Raw genomic sequence first — 15,030 nt, forward strand, 5'->3', positions numbered from 1 at the left:
AAAACAAAAATAAGATAACACAATAGTGTTCATGGATCAGGATGGTTACTGGTGAACTTTAGTCTTAACTGTGCACATGAATATATCAAAAGAAATAAAAGGAAATGAATTTGTTGACCAGGACAAAGTTACTTCACAACTTGCATTGCTGCAGCGAACAACAAACGGGAGAGCGATTCATCCAGTTTCCAAATACATGCGAATGTGGTTGAGGTGAACATGCAGATCATTACAGGAAATAAATAGAAAGAAATGTGAAAATGCAGGTAATCCCAAGCATAGATAACTTATTCTTAAATCCACGGATTTGCCACCACAGGAGTGACTCACAAGTGACCACGATCCACAACTAGTACATGAAAGCAAACAAATTGAAGTTACTACGGACTAAGTATAATCACAATAGCAGACCCTTTTTAAATAACATTGTTCAAAGCGCCACAAAGGCATGGACTAGAACATCAAACTTTCAGAAGAAAACCAAGCTGCGTACGTAGAAACTCTGAACCATATTCAACACCTGACTCATATGAAGGTACCAACCAGTGGCGTGCAAACTCGGTAGGCAATCACGGTGCTGCTTTTAGCAAACCATCTGACAACTATTCCGTGTAACTGGGGATATAAGGATCGCATCGGAGATTAAAATCCCTCTCAAAACTGAAGATGACACAAGGTCTCTGGTTTTCCATATCGTATGACACAAGTTTTTCATTCCACGCAAAGACATGGAAAAAGATCGATTTGCATTCCATATCGACTGCGACAAATGTACAAATCTCATTGTGGCCTATCGTCTTTGAATGGGTGAGATGTGTTGAATCTCCACAACTTGCTCTTCTTATATTGGTATAAATGAATTAACTTTGGCGAGTAACTAGATTTGCAAGATCAAATAGAAGGGGAAAATGGTTCGATTTTATTAGTTGCTTCGGAAAAAATAGAACACACTATGCAGATGTCATGAAAAATATTGTATCATAATATTTCTTTTTCTATTTGTCCATCGACCAGATCGGCCTTGCACGGAGCGCCCAACTCAAAAGTGAACAATGTAACCTGCAAATGATATTAAAAATCTCTTAATTAACTAATTTCCATACATGGAGATAGTAAGTAAGCAAAGATATGTGACAATATAAATATTTTTTCTCGAACAAAACACATATAAAGTTATAAACACATCAAGTATACGTTAATATCAACAGCAAAACAAACCTGCACAGTTGTCTCCTTCATGCAAGGCGTTGCCGCACGAACGAGTGACGGCAGCCCACCTCTGTAGATTGATCTGAGCCAAATCTGCGGCGGTAAACGCATTGCAAATTGCCAGGAGGTTCACTGAACGCGTCACTACTTGGCAGCATGCGTGGCTTGGTTCGAATGGCCAGTGCGCACCTTTCCTAATATTGAACTTACAGTGTTCCATCACCTCATCTTTTTCGATGGCAGCTCGAGACTTACTTGCACATGTATGGTTTGTTAAAAAAGAGACCGTCACAAAAACTACGAGGTAGAACATGGCAACCGCTCTAGCACTAGCCATATCAATCAACTTTGAAAGATGCGGACCAATACTTATGCAGGCAGGTGACTAGGTATATGTATGTTTTTGATCGATGTGTGATTGTGCGTCACATAGACTCTCTATATATAGGCAGTGTGCTATGGAAAACGTTCACTTATCTTCATGCTTAAATTATGCATGGGTGACATCTTGCTGGAAAATTTATTTGTTGCATTTGATTCATTTAGTAGGTTCTAATTATAAACTAGGATATGTACTATCTCGATGTGTTGTCATTAATTTACACGCAGCTAACGCAAGTACATATTAAATGCTGGGAGGGTAGGTCCCACCTATTAATAGATTTCCTAATTAGCCAATTTTATAATCTAGGCAGATTTTTACCGAAAACAAACTAAGTGCATTTTTTTAGAAATCTCACACACTTTATTGATGGGTAATAATGTTCATAGGTATATAGTTCATGTTGTGAGGATTGCCTAACCACATGCCTAAGTTACAAGCAAATTTAGTGAGATTGTGAGCCCCGAAATTAAAGTTCCTATGCTCATGAATAAAAGAGCAAGCATTGTAAAAGGATCTATGATCTACTATTTCTTAGATGATAGTTTTTTTTTCTTGGATGATAGCTGCCTTGGGGCCTCCCGTCCCCTCATTGATGTCATTAACCACTCCTCGACTAGTTTGCTAAAGCCAAAAGCCTAAAAGCCTAGAGGCCCAAACTGGATGGAGCAAGAGGTGCTCCACCCGAAAACATATTGTGGAGCATAGGCTCATAAGCGAGTTGCCGTGGGAAGCCCGCTACAAACCACCCTGTTGTATCCGCCGCCACCGTCGTCCGGTACCGGAAAGATGTCCAGGAAGAAGAAGGAGTAGCCGCCGCCGGTTGCGAGCCTCCACGAAGACCTCCTCGTCGAGGTCCTGGCGCGGGTACCCTACAGATCGCTCTGCCGCTTCAAGTGCGTGTGGCGATGGTGGCTCGCCCTCTGCTCTAACCCCGGCCTCCGCAAGAGTCGCTGTTAAACACCTCCTTGCGCTACAAGTATAGGAAGTTAGAGATAGAGATAGAATTGGTTGTTTAAGTTTATTTCCTTCTATCTCTTCTTCTGTATCCCGCTTGTATCTCTCACGGTTGTCAACAACCAAATATCTGTAAAGCTACCGAGACTTCTCTCGTGATGATCAATATATATACTGCGGGCTCTCCGTGTATGGAGGGTTGAGACGCTTCCCATAACTTTCTACAGTCGCCTCAGGTCCTGTCTTGCTTCTTCTGCTACGCCCGCGCTGCGACGACGAGAACCACGAGCTCGACTTCCTCAACATTTCAGGGATAGGCCAGCCCCTCTTCGACCCGGACCTCCATTTCCTGCACCACGTATCGGATGGAGAAGTCCGAGTCGTCAACTGCTGCGGCGGCCTTCTCCTCTGAAAGTGCTGGAAGAAATCATGTACGCCTTCCGTTCGAAAATACTTGTTCAAGAAATGAATGTATCTAGATATATTTTAGTTATAGATACATTCATTTTTATGACAAGTAAATCCGAACGGAGGGAGTACAGTCGATGCCGGCTCCGATTATGACTCCGACGCCGACGTGGCCTCCGACTCCGACGCTGATGGAGAGTACGCAGTGTGCAATCCAGCTAACCAAGGAGTGGACTGGTTTGCCTACTAACGAGGAGCTTTAGCTGCCGAGCAACATCATCCGTCCGGGTTTCGACCCGGCCGCTCCCTCCTTCGCAGGGTTCATGCTCGTGCGGGATTGCAATATTATCAGGATGGGGATCTTCTCGTCAGAGACCGGAAAGGTGGACTTCTTAGCAGATCGAGTGGGGCGACAACACTATTCTGCATGATTACAATAGTTCGGTCTCCATCTCTGACTACCAGCGATTCTTCCGTGATCATAGTGGGTACGAAGGGGAATACTTGGTGGAAAATATGAGTGCCAACTCAGCGTGAAAGACATGTCGGATTACGGTTTTATCTTGCAGTCTCAGGGATCCCTGTATGCAATGCATATGGATTAGCGTAGTGGTGATTGCCAGCTCTCGTGTGGGCGGTGGAACCTGAAGCATACAACTAACATTTTCCAAGTGTTAGGCCATGACGAGGTGTGTACATTTTTTGCAGTCGATGAGGAATGCAAATTGTTTTTTTTTTTTTTCAAATCAAAGGATGGGATGAAAAGCTTGTCTCATACGATAGGGAAAACCAAAATTTTCATGTTATCTTCAGTTTCGAGAGATGCTTTAATCTCCGGTGCCAACCTTATATTCCCAGCTACACGGAATGGTTGTCAGATGGTTTGCTAAAACCAGCACCATGAATTCATGATTGCCTACGAATTTGCAATGCCACTGGTACCTTCATATAAATTACTGTAGTTGTTAAATATGGGTCAGATCTTCTAAGCTGCTTGGTTTTCTTTTATCCATGCCTTCGTGCAACAACAACGAGATCATATCACGATGAGGAGAGCCTGTGTGTGGCTGTGCCACTACCTTGTCAGGTTATATGTCAATGACGGAACCGATTCCTCGTTGGCGTCGACCACATCTGCTCGATGACCACTGTCTCCGGAGCCGGTGAAGGCCGCTGGCATGGCATGAGAGGATCAGAGGAGCATGCGCCTGCAGGTCTGCCACAAGGCGTTGGAGCAAGAGCCGGAGGTGGGGTCCATGTGGCCTCCGGCCAAGATGCCGGTGACGACAGGGACGAGCGCAGCCACCGGAACGAGCGCTACCCCGCAAAAAAAAAAAGGGACGAGCGCAGCCACCGGAACGCAGAGGTTTGTTTTTTGAGATAAACCGGAACGCAGAGGTCGACTGACCAGAACGGGAGTGGTACATATGGATCGGCGGGCCACAGCGGCAAGGTCCGGCAGAGGAGGTGGAGCGACGGCGCTAAGAGCAACTGTGGCAGACCCGTATAATAGCGACCTGTATAAGGCGTTTACGGTTCGACGAAGAACTATTTTGCGGGTCGAAATCGTGCGCAGTAGAGTAGACCCCATATATAAAACTGTATAATTTGAAAAAAAAACTTTCACGGGAGAAATTACAACAACACTAGTTCATCACATACTACATGATCATATACTAGTTCATCACATATTACAAGATCATACATACTACATTCTTCTACTAGTACTAGAGGGGGGTGGGGGATCTCGCGGCGGCGAGGCCGAGGTCAATGTACCAAAATGGACGAGCTCGCGACGACGCGGTGGAGGAGCTCAGTCCTCCTAGTCGGAGCTGACGAGATCGATGAACTTCTGCCTCTGCTCCTCGCAGATGCGCCGCCACTCGTCGTCCTTGTCCTTCGCGGCAAGGTTCGCCGCGACCGCCTGCTTGAGCATGAGGTCTTCGAGCTCCCCATCGTGGCGCCGGCGCTCCGTCTCCTCGCGCAAGCTCCGTTCGGCAATGGCGGCCGCGACCGCATCGACATCGGCCACGAAATCTTCGAGCCCGACGACCCCTCGGCGCTCGATCTCCTCCAGCTCCTGCTTGACAGCAACGAGGTCGCGGTTCTCCGGCTCCTCCGTCCACTCCCTCTTCACGGGGAGAAGCACCGCGTCGGAAGAGAAAGTGCTCGCAGCGTGGGAAGAGCCCGCGGCCGAGGAGGGCGTACGCCCGTGCCGGCGGTCGTACTCCTCCGTCTCGCGACGAAGGAGCCTCGGCGGCGGCTCGAGGCCCTTGTTTGTCCACTTCCTCGCCGCGCGCTTCCTCGCGCCGTCCGAGCGGACACGCCACTCGCGCTCGGGGTCGCCGCCCCCGCCGGAGCTGCCACCGGAGCTGCGGCCGGAGCTCCACATGGCGGCTGGAGGCGGAAGGGGGCTCACCGGCGGCACGAAATGTGAGGGGGGAGTGGGGAATTGCGGCGAAATGCCGTGGTGGGGGGATAGGGTTTCGACCCGTATTTGGCCCGCAAACCCATAGATATACTGCTTCAGGTGGGCGGTTTACGGGTCGTGCTAAAAAAATTACGGTCCGGGCGAGTATACGTGCTCTGTTCTGGCCAGAAAATTGGGCCGAGCCCGTATACTCGCCGGAATTATGCGGGTTCGCGAGATATACCGAGTCTGCTAGAGTTGCTCTAAGTACGTGTAAGTTGTGAGAGATGTGGGCTGGCAGCATTTCGCTGAGCCTTGGTCCATGGGCTTGGCGAAGCGTGTGGGAACACTTAGGACGAAGCCGAGCGAACCAACATGTGGTTGGATGATTAGAGAGACAGTGGTATCCCAGCCCACCAGGGTTCAAGTCCTAGTGCTCGTACTATTCCTGAATTTATTTCAGGACTTCCCGCGATGCGCTTTCAGTGGGAGGAGGATGCTCCCGTCACGACGAGGCGCCTACGGTGATTTCGTAAATCTTAAGATGATATGCCGGTTCAATCTCTCGATGGTGCTCGGTAGGGTGTGCGTGTGTGCATTCATAGGGGTGGGTGTATGCGTGTATGTATGAGCGCTTGCGTCTGTACTGTGTTCAAAAAAATTTAGGATGAATCCGATGGTGGAACGTGGTCCTGCGACAGGAAAAGGAACGTTGCATATGTTTTAAGAACCCCTAAAAATGTATTTTTAAGTTAGAAAAATAAAGTTGAGATAAGTAATAAAGATTAGAGATTTTCTGTGCATGTTCACCTCAACCATAATATCGGGAGGCTGGCTGGCTTCGTGAGAGCAACTAGTTAACGAGCGCTCTTTCGGGAGCCTTGTGACGATCAGCGCCACTTCGCGCGCTCTCAGCCGTCCCCCACGTGTCGTGCTCTGGGCGCTCCCTCCGGATTTTATTTTACTTTTATTTTTCTGCACGCATTTTCGGCTTTTTAAACGGGTTTTTGGGTTTTTCGACGTTTCGGTTTTCCAATTGTCTTCCTTAGCTTTTGGATCCAAAATAATTTTTTTGCGTCAAAAAACGAGTTTTCTTTTTTTCCCCTTTCACGAGAGCCACAGTTTTGCTTTCGCGAGAGGCACGGTTTGGCTTTTGCCAGAGTCACGGCCGTGCCTCTCAGAAATGAAAAAAAACACGCTTTCTGTTTTTTTCCCACGAGAGGCACGATCGTGCTTTCGCGGGAGTCACGGCCGTGCCTCTCGGAAAGGAAAAAAACGCATTTTTTATTTCTTTTCCGCGGGAGGCACGGTTTTGTTTCCGCGAGAGGCACGTTGTGCTTTCGCGAGAGTTGTCGGAAACGGGGAAAAATGCGTTTTCTGTTTTTTTTCCTTCCGCGAGAGTCACGGCCGTGCCTCTCGAAAATGGGAAAAAACGCGTTTTTTATTTTTCTTTCATTTTGTGAGAGGCACGGTTTTGCTTCCGCGAGAGGCATGGTTGTGATTTCTGAGAGGCATGGGCATGCCTCTTTCAGAAAGGGAAAAACCCGTGCTCCCGGTTCGGTTTTTTCGTCCGTTTTTTTCATGAAAAATAGTTCGTGAAAACCTATTAACACCGGATCTAGTTTTGAAGATCTCGACGCGAGGAATCCAACGATGAAAACGGTTCGAGATTTGGACTCACGGTTTAAGAGATAAAACATTTTAAATAAACATATCTAAGAAAAAAAAGAAAACTATCATATTGCGACAAGTGGCGCGCATGCAGAGAAATAAAGATTGCATATTTAAGACGAATGTGGCGTGGCCGCGTGGGTGATGAAGAGGTGGTCCTGGCGTGCGGCGAGTAGTGGGCCGCGACCATTGTTGAATGCGACGTGGGATGGCATAGTGACGCATGTCCCGTGCCCGCCCTCGAGATCTCCTAGATGGCCTACCTCTCCGCCTCCACGCCCTTGCGCTGCACCTGGGCGCACCCGGTCGAGCACCGAGAGCAGCCCGCTCCGCGCGCCCCCGCTGGGCCCGAAGACGGTGGAGGCGGTCGCCTTCTTCGAGGCGAGCGCCTGGAAGCGGGAGGCCGTGCCGGGGATGTGGAGAGGAGGCAGCGGCGGGTGAGGCGGAGTGGGGCGAGGGAGAGGAGGGAGGTGATGGTCGGGTGGGGGCGGCGGAGAACCGATCGGCAGCGGGGAGGGTGTTCGTGGGTGATGTGAGGGAGGTAGCAGTCCTCCTTTTCAGTTTTTCTCCAGAGAAAGAGTTGGAGAGAAACAAAGAAATATTTGATTGTTTTTCCATAATTAAGCAGATCGTCGGGAGGGAGATCCGCAAACCGTGGGGAAGGAGACTGCAGGCCGCACACGTCTGCGGCAAAACATTGATCGTGTGCCGTTCGATCCAAAGGCAGACCATCAAATTAACATCGACTCTTATATCTCATTACATGGATCCGATTGGATGATTCAGGTTATCCCGTGTACACTTTATGGGTATGGCTTTATGGGAATTTATGTTTGCTCCTTTTATAGTATAGAAACGGCAAGGAAACTTGTGACTAGTTGCCACACCATCGCACCACATCCACGGCAAAAAACAAAACAGAAAATAAAGCAAGTGGTGCAAACCGGAATTGTAGACAGTGTAAAGTGGTCGATTTCTAAAATATGTGCAAATGTGTCAATTTGTGACGAACGGGTGCTCTAAACTGGAATTAACTCCTTTTTTCATTTGGTTTTACAGGTTTCATGTCAAAAAATCTACCGGAAGTCCATAACCATTGAATAGACATTACAATATATGAAAATAAAAGAACTAGAAGATTGATTACAATATTTTAATGCTAGATGGTGGACAAAAAAAATCTGCAAGTTGCAATTATGGACAACAAATAAAGGAAGATTCTTCAGAACTGGATTTAGTTGGACAAGAACAACATAAAAATTAGTGGTGCCAAGTTATGAAGGTACCAACCAGTGGCGTGCAAACACAGTAGGCAATCACGGTGCTGCTTTTAGCAAACCATCTGACAACCATTCCGTGTAACTGGGAATATAAGGATCGCATCGGAGATTAAAATCCCTCTCAGAACTGAAGATGGCACAAGATCTCTGGTTTTCCATATCGTATGATACAAGCTTTTCATTCCATGCAAAGACATGAAAAAAGATCTATTTGCATTCCATATCGACTGCCACAAACCTCATTGTGGCCTGTAGTCTTTGAATGGGTGAGATGTGTTGAATCTCCGCAACTTGCTCTTTTTATATTAGTATATATGAATTAACTTTGGCGAGTAACTAGATTTGCAAGATCAAATAGAAGGGGAAAATGGTTCGATTTTATTAGTTGCATCGGACAAATAGAACACACTATGCGGATGCCATGAAAAACTTTTATTCTATTTGTCCATCGACCAGACTGGCCTTGCACGGAGTGCCCAACTCAAAAGTGAACAATGTAACCTGCAAATGAAATTAAAAATCTCTTAATTAACTAATTTCCATACATGGAGATAGTAAGTAAGCAAAGATATGTGACAATATAAACAGTTTTTCTTAAACAAAACACACATAAACACATCAATTAATATCAACAACAAAACAAACCTGCACAGTTGTCTCCTTCATGCAACGCGTTGCCGCACCAACGAGTGATGGCAGCCCACCTTTGTAGACTGATCTGAGCCAAATCTGCAGCGGTAAACGCATTGCAAATTGCCAGGAGGTTCACTGAACGCGTCACTACTTGGCAGCATGCCTGGCTTGGTTCGAATGGCCAGTGCACACCTTTTCTAATATTGAACTTACAGTATTCCATCACCTCATCTTTTTCAATGGCAGCTTGAGACTTACTTGCCCATGTATGGTTTGGGAAAAAAGAGACCGTCACAAAAACTACGAGGTAGAACATGGCAACCGCTCTAGCACTAGTCATATCAATCAACTTTGAAAGATGCGGACCAATACTTACGCAGGCAGGTGAATAGGTATATGTATGTTCTTGATCGATGTGTGATTGTGTATCACCTAGGCTCTCTATTTATATAAGCATTGTGCTATGGGAAATGCTCAGTTATCTTCATGCTTAAGTCATGCATGGGTGATATCTTTTTTTGGTTGCATTTGATTCATTTAGTACTCCCTCCGTCTGCGTTTACTGGGCCCGAGAGCCAAAACACGGAGACCAAGTCATACACTCTTCTAAGCACAATTAACAGCATGCGCAGTAATTTAAGTGACTACCCCAGTTGTTCACTGTGTTGGTTGCAATGAAACGCATGCAACCACTTAAATGGCTGCACTTAATTAGGCCCGGCGAGTATGCAGCCAATTACATGCAAGCGCACGCATGCATCCACTTAAATCACTAGCAACCAATGCCTCTAAATTACTGCGCATGCTGTTAATTGTGCCTAGAAGAGTGTATGACTTGGTCTCCGTGTTTTGGCTCTCGGGCGCAATAAATTCGGACGGAGGGAGTAAATGAGTAGGAACGGTCACATGCATTTGTTGGTTTCTTTTCATCCTTGCATGCATCAATTTAATGTACTTTGGAATGTGAACATGTGGTGAAAAGAAGTGAAAATAACACCGTTCGAGAATTCATCTGATTAATCAGTTAACAGGCTAGTTAATTGCTACTCATAGCATGACCGAACCGAATAACACATATTCGTCGCGTTAACATGTCAAGCCCATTAATTGACCAGTTAGACCGATTAATCAGTTGTCATACCGATTAATCCTTGCTGGCCCATTAACGAGTGGGAAAACAAAGCCCAAATTTTTGGCTCGTGACCCCTTCTAGCCCCATGCCGCTCCTTAATATCTAGGATTAATAGTTTTATCGCCTCTATATGCTTTTCATATGTGTATGAAAGCATGTTTTGGTATACAACATAGCTAGGAGCATGAGAGTATGGTATAATACATAAAGAAATCTAGATATATGTTGGTAAGTTCCTATTTAATCTACCGATTAATGGTCAACCAATTAGTCCAGTTAATAGGCCGATTCATCGATTAATCTCTACTCCTAGACCGACCGAGCAGCTACCAGTTAACGATTTCTTGAACATTAGAAAATAAGACTTATAATACTGATAAACCAAGAAAATGATATGAGCCCCATAAACCGAAAAGAAGGGAGTTCATATTAAATGTTGGGAGGGTAGTCCCCACCTATTAGTAATAGATTTCCAAATTAGCCGATTTAATAATCTAGGCAGATTTTTACCGAAAACAAAATAAGTGCATTTTATTGCTTGCAATCCTCCTGCATGGGCTGCAAGCACTTAGAAAAAGGGCCTTTAGTCCCAGTTCATAAGGGCCTTTAGTCCCGGTTCGGGTCGTTACTAAAGCCTCCCCTTTAATCCCTGCAACCTAGTAAAACTTTAAAACCACGGAAAAAGTTGAACATAGGAGTCCCACAATACAGAGCCGAAGCGAAAAGCACGCATTGTTCATTACAATAGTTCGGTCTCTGTCTTCATCAGTTGCGAGTTGCATCTGACTACCAGCTATTCTTCGATGATCATAATGGATACGGAGGGGAATACTTTGGGGAAAATCTGAGTGCCACTCAGCGTGAAAGACACGTCGGATTATGGTTTTATCATGCGGTCTCAGGGATCCATGTATGCAATGCATATGGATTACATAGTGATGATTGCCAGCTCTCAGTGTACCCCGGCCTCTGCATCTAGACGATACATGCAACCATATTATTAATTATTCACAAAGACCATACAAGGTGATACATCAATAAGCCTGAAGCCATCAGCTTGGCAACACTGTTGCTACTCCTATCCCCTTGATGAAGGTGTGCCGAATGTTCTTCGTTTTTAGATGTTGCTTTGAGATTTGTTATGGTTTGTGTCCTGCTCAGGAAGGCGAGACGGCGGCAGCTCCCTGAAGATGGAGTAAAGTTCTCCCCGCCTAGCCCCCGTTCCGGTGATGCGTCTAGCATCATCGGTAGGCGGGTGGATGTGTGTATCCGGCGGATCTGTCCTTAGTGGATTTGCTCGGATCTGTTAATCGTTCATCTACCCTCTTGTGTTTTCAGGTTGGATTTTTCCGATCTACGCTACTCTCCATCGGCGGCGGTTGCTGTTCTAGCGCGCTGGTCCATGGGCCCTTAGCACGACGACTTCCCGATTGTCTACTACAACAAGTTTTGCCCGGCTTCGGTGAGGGAGGGGTGATGACGGCAGCGCGCGTTCGGCTCGCTTGAGTGCTTGTAGTCATCGCTAGGTGAGCTACGGATTTGGATGTATTTTTTATTTCTGATATTCATTATACTGTCATGATTGAAGATGAATAGATCGGATGTTTTCCCGTCAGGCGACCAGCCGGATTTCAACGGCGGCCACCATGGCCGCATCCTAGCTCGCATCCATCATCTCCTTCCCCCGGACAGGTCTCCAACTCCCCATCTCCATCTCCCTTGCCTTTTTCTCACCATCCTCCCTACTTTCTTCTCTCTTTTCTCCTTTTTCAGTTTCTCTCATGATTTTCTCCGTGAAGTTGCGGCCTCTTCTGCAGGTGACTCATCCCCTACAAGGACACCGTTCCTGACACCCGAGCCTACGTGGTCTGCGAGGCAGCTTGCTGGGGCGACGTATTGGCCATGCCCTAAGGGCATCTCCAAAACAGACATGTAAAACTCTTGTAAACGTCCGGACCACGTGGTCCGAACACTTTGTACCATCCAATGCAGTTTCCTAAACGTCCGTGGACCACTCTACATGTCCATTTTAACGAAACTGAAACGAAACTTGGGGGGCTTTGCAGGAGTCCGGACAGCATATGAAGATCCGCTTGGCCCACTATCAGTTGGACCACATGTCCTCACAACACATGTGCTTTGTTCTCTAGGTCCGCCTGGCCCACCTCTGTCGTCCTAATTTGATGACTATTTAAGGGACAAGGTTGGTTGACCAGCTCCCGCACCATGTCTGTGGACGCGTTCGGATAAGGTCCGCGGATGGATAGTGTGTTCGTTTTAGGGGATAGCATTGAAGATGCCCTAACTAGATCATCGACATCATCTAGTGGACAGAGAGTGTTGTTGCCAGTGTGAAGTGAAGAAGAAGATAAAAACAGGCTTCCATGCATGTGGGGTCGAGTGTGTATGGGGGATTAAAAATGATGTAAAAATAATAATTCTAGAAGATACGACACCTAATTTGAAATTGAGATAAGGGGATATGCTAGAAATGCCCTGGCTAGGTACAAGGAACGGCTCTTGGCGGCTCTTTTCAAATGCTACCCCCCCCCCCCCCCGCCCGCGTCGTCCGCTCCTGGGCGACTCGGGGGCGAACCCCACCGTCGGCTCTAGGCCACCCCGCCTCGTTCCTCCTCCCTCCGCTGTCGCCAGCGGCCGCCGTGGGTCTCGCCCGTGCGGTGGTTGGCGACGGCGGGGCGTCCCTGCGTGCTCCCCTGACCGGACGCGCTCCCCCTCCATCCCATCCTCGCCGGCGAGCACTCCTCCCCGTCAACCCATCCCGGCGCGGCGCTCACCCCCGGATCTGGCTGCTGCGGCGCCGACCATGGAGGTCGTCGTCCTTGTCGTTCTTTGGGGGCAGCCTGGGACCCAGCCCCTGCCTGGCCGCCATGCTGGCCTCCCTCCCAGATATGTGCTGGTGGCGGCCGGTGGCCCTTGCCTTGGCCGGCGGGAGGCTGGCAAGGGGTTGTGGCCTCTCTGCTCGGCCTGGGTGTGCTGCCCCTGCTCTCGTGCTGCCGCGTCGATTGGGGATTTGGGGTTCACTCCCGGCTGGATCTGGATCTAGCGTGTTCGTCCGTTGCAGGACCCTTCCCTGGTGGTTGTCATGGTGGTGCTGGTCCGTCGTTCTAGGGTGGTGTAGGGGCTGTTCGCGGTGTTGGTGGAGATGCTCGTGGTGGGTGGATGCCGGGGCGGCGGCCTCGGGTGCGTGGGCGGTGCCGGCTCTGCGGCGAGCGGTGGCCGCGAGTACTGTACCGCAAATTTGGTCGTGCGGGCGACGAGGTTGTGGCACGTGTGCAGGCTCCGGTGAAGATCGAGGTCCTCTGCTCGTGGATGCACCCACCGGTCTGATCTGGCCATGGCAGCTTCGCCGCGATGGCTCGTGCTCTCGGGTCTGGGTGGTTGAGCGTGGAGTGTGGGACCGGGGGAAACCCTTGGCCTTTGGCGGCCACGGCGAGGCTGGCTCCAATTTTTGGAGTCGGTCCCCTTCTTGGAGGCCTCGTCAAGATCCCCTTCTGCCTCCTTCTTCCTCACTCCTGTGTGGGCAAAAGCCCTGGTTCCCCTTGTGGGCGGCGGCGGCATGTCGATGGCGTTACCTCCCTGGAAGCGCCGTCTGGGGTTCGCGGGGGTGTGGATGGTGCTTCTCTGATTGCTGAGGACCAGGTGGCGGCGATCTACTCATTGTTCTTCATCTTCTCCGCGCGGTCTTCGTCTTGTGCCGACATTCTTCAGCTTGCGTCTGGACGTGTGGTTATCATCAGGTGGTGGTGAGGTTGTGGCAACCCAGCGGAGGTGGTGCTCTGCTCCCTCATACCTGAGCTGCCAGCCGGCTGTGTCCATTAGGCTCTATGGCGAGCACTCTGCCTTCCGACGGTGCGGCGCCCTTCGAGCCAAGGCGAGAAGATAGTGGTCTTCTTCGGAGGTAGAAGCATTTGGCTTGTCGATCTTGGCATGTTCTGCGGGAGAAGGCGAGGTGATGTTGGTTGTCGATGCTGGTTCGTGCTATCCCTCACCCTGCTGTTGGTGTGGCTGCTACTCTTGGCGTGTGACATTGGTGATCCTGGCTAGGCTACTTTTACTATCTTGTGTTTGCAATACTTGGTTGTAAGCTGTTACAGCTCTCTGTATCTTTGCCGTTTCCTGTTTCTTTACTTTGTAACTATTTCGTGTAATTCTGGCCGGTTGATGACTTTGTTAATTTAAAGCCGGGTTAGGTTTGAGTCTTTTTTCGGGCTCGGCCGACACCTTTTCTCTAAAAAGGAACGGCTCTTGGCCGTACAAGTTCACGCAGAGTACTGCTGCATGTTCTACGTGTGAACTGATGAACACGATGTTAAAACAAAAAAAAGAACTGATGAACACGCTAGGTAGCCAGTTTCCTGCGGCGGCAATACGAGTCCGTATTCGTGTCCTTGACCGTATTCGTGCAGAATACTAGCTTACTCGTGTTAGCAATAATAGTATATATAGCCACGTGATGTATCCATAGCGTGGGAAGAGAAAACAAAAGCACAGCTCGACGATTTGGACGCGCACGTGATCCTCAATATATCGATCGATGGCGAGAGGTCGTCGACGCTCCAGGCACCGTCGCGGCGTCAGTAGCAATCAAACCATCGAGTCCTCGTCGTCTACTTGCGCCTCTCTTGATGCGTGCGTCTGCCGTGGCCAAAATCATCAGTCTCCAGTGCACACAACGGCGCCGGCACGGTGGCCTGACCTGCCGGCAGACCTGCTCCGCGACATCTCCGGCCGCCTGCGCGACGTCGCCGACTACGTCCGCTTCCACGCCGTCTGCAAGGCATGGCGCGACACAGCGCCCAACGCGACCCCGACGAAGCAGCCCTCCTTTCTGCCATGGCTCCTCGCGCCCAACATCAAGGACCTCAAGTTCAGATGCGTTTTCTCCAGGAAAACCTACCGCGCCGCCAGCCTGCCGTTGCTCCAAACC

The 15,030-nt window shown here is 48.8% G+C and overlaps 2 long non-coding RNA genes across 2 annotated transcripts; both read right to left on the reverse strand.

Moving 5' to 3' along the window:
• Nucleotides 1–896: 896 nt before the first annotated feature.
• LOC120968706 (uncharacterized) lies at nucleotides 897–1,618 on the reverse strand. The gene is made up of 2 exons (XR_005763138.3): nucleotides 1,219–1,618; nucleotides 897–1,059 (listed from the first exon to the last, which is right to left on the reverse strand). It is a non-coding gene; the product is annotated as an uncharacterized lncRNA (long non-coding RNA).
• Nucleotides 1,619–8,672: 7,054 nt separating this feature from the next.
• LOC120968707 (uncharacterized) lies at nucleotides 8,673–9,434 on the reverse strand. Its single transcript, XR_005763140.2, has 2 exons — nucleotides 8,963–9,434; nucleotides 8,673–8,818 (listed from the first exon to the last, which is right to left on the reverse strand). It is a non-coding gene; the product is annotated as an uncharacterized lncRNA (long non-coding RNA).
• Nucleotides 9,435–15,030: the final 5,596 nt, after the last annotated feature.

This window comes from Aegilops tauschii, chromosome 1, assembly GCF_002575655.3.
Source record: "Aegilops tauschii subsp. strangulata cultivar AL8/78 chromosome 1, Aet v6.0, whole genome shotgun sequence".
Lineage (NCBI taxonomy): Eukaryota > Viridiplantae > Streptophyta > Magnoliopsida > Poales > Poaceae > Aegilops > Aegilops tauschii.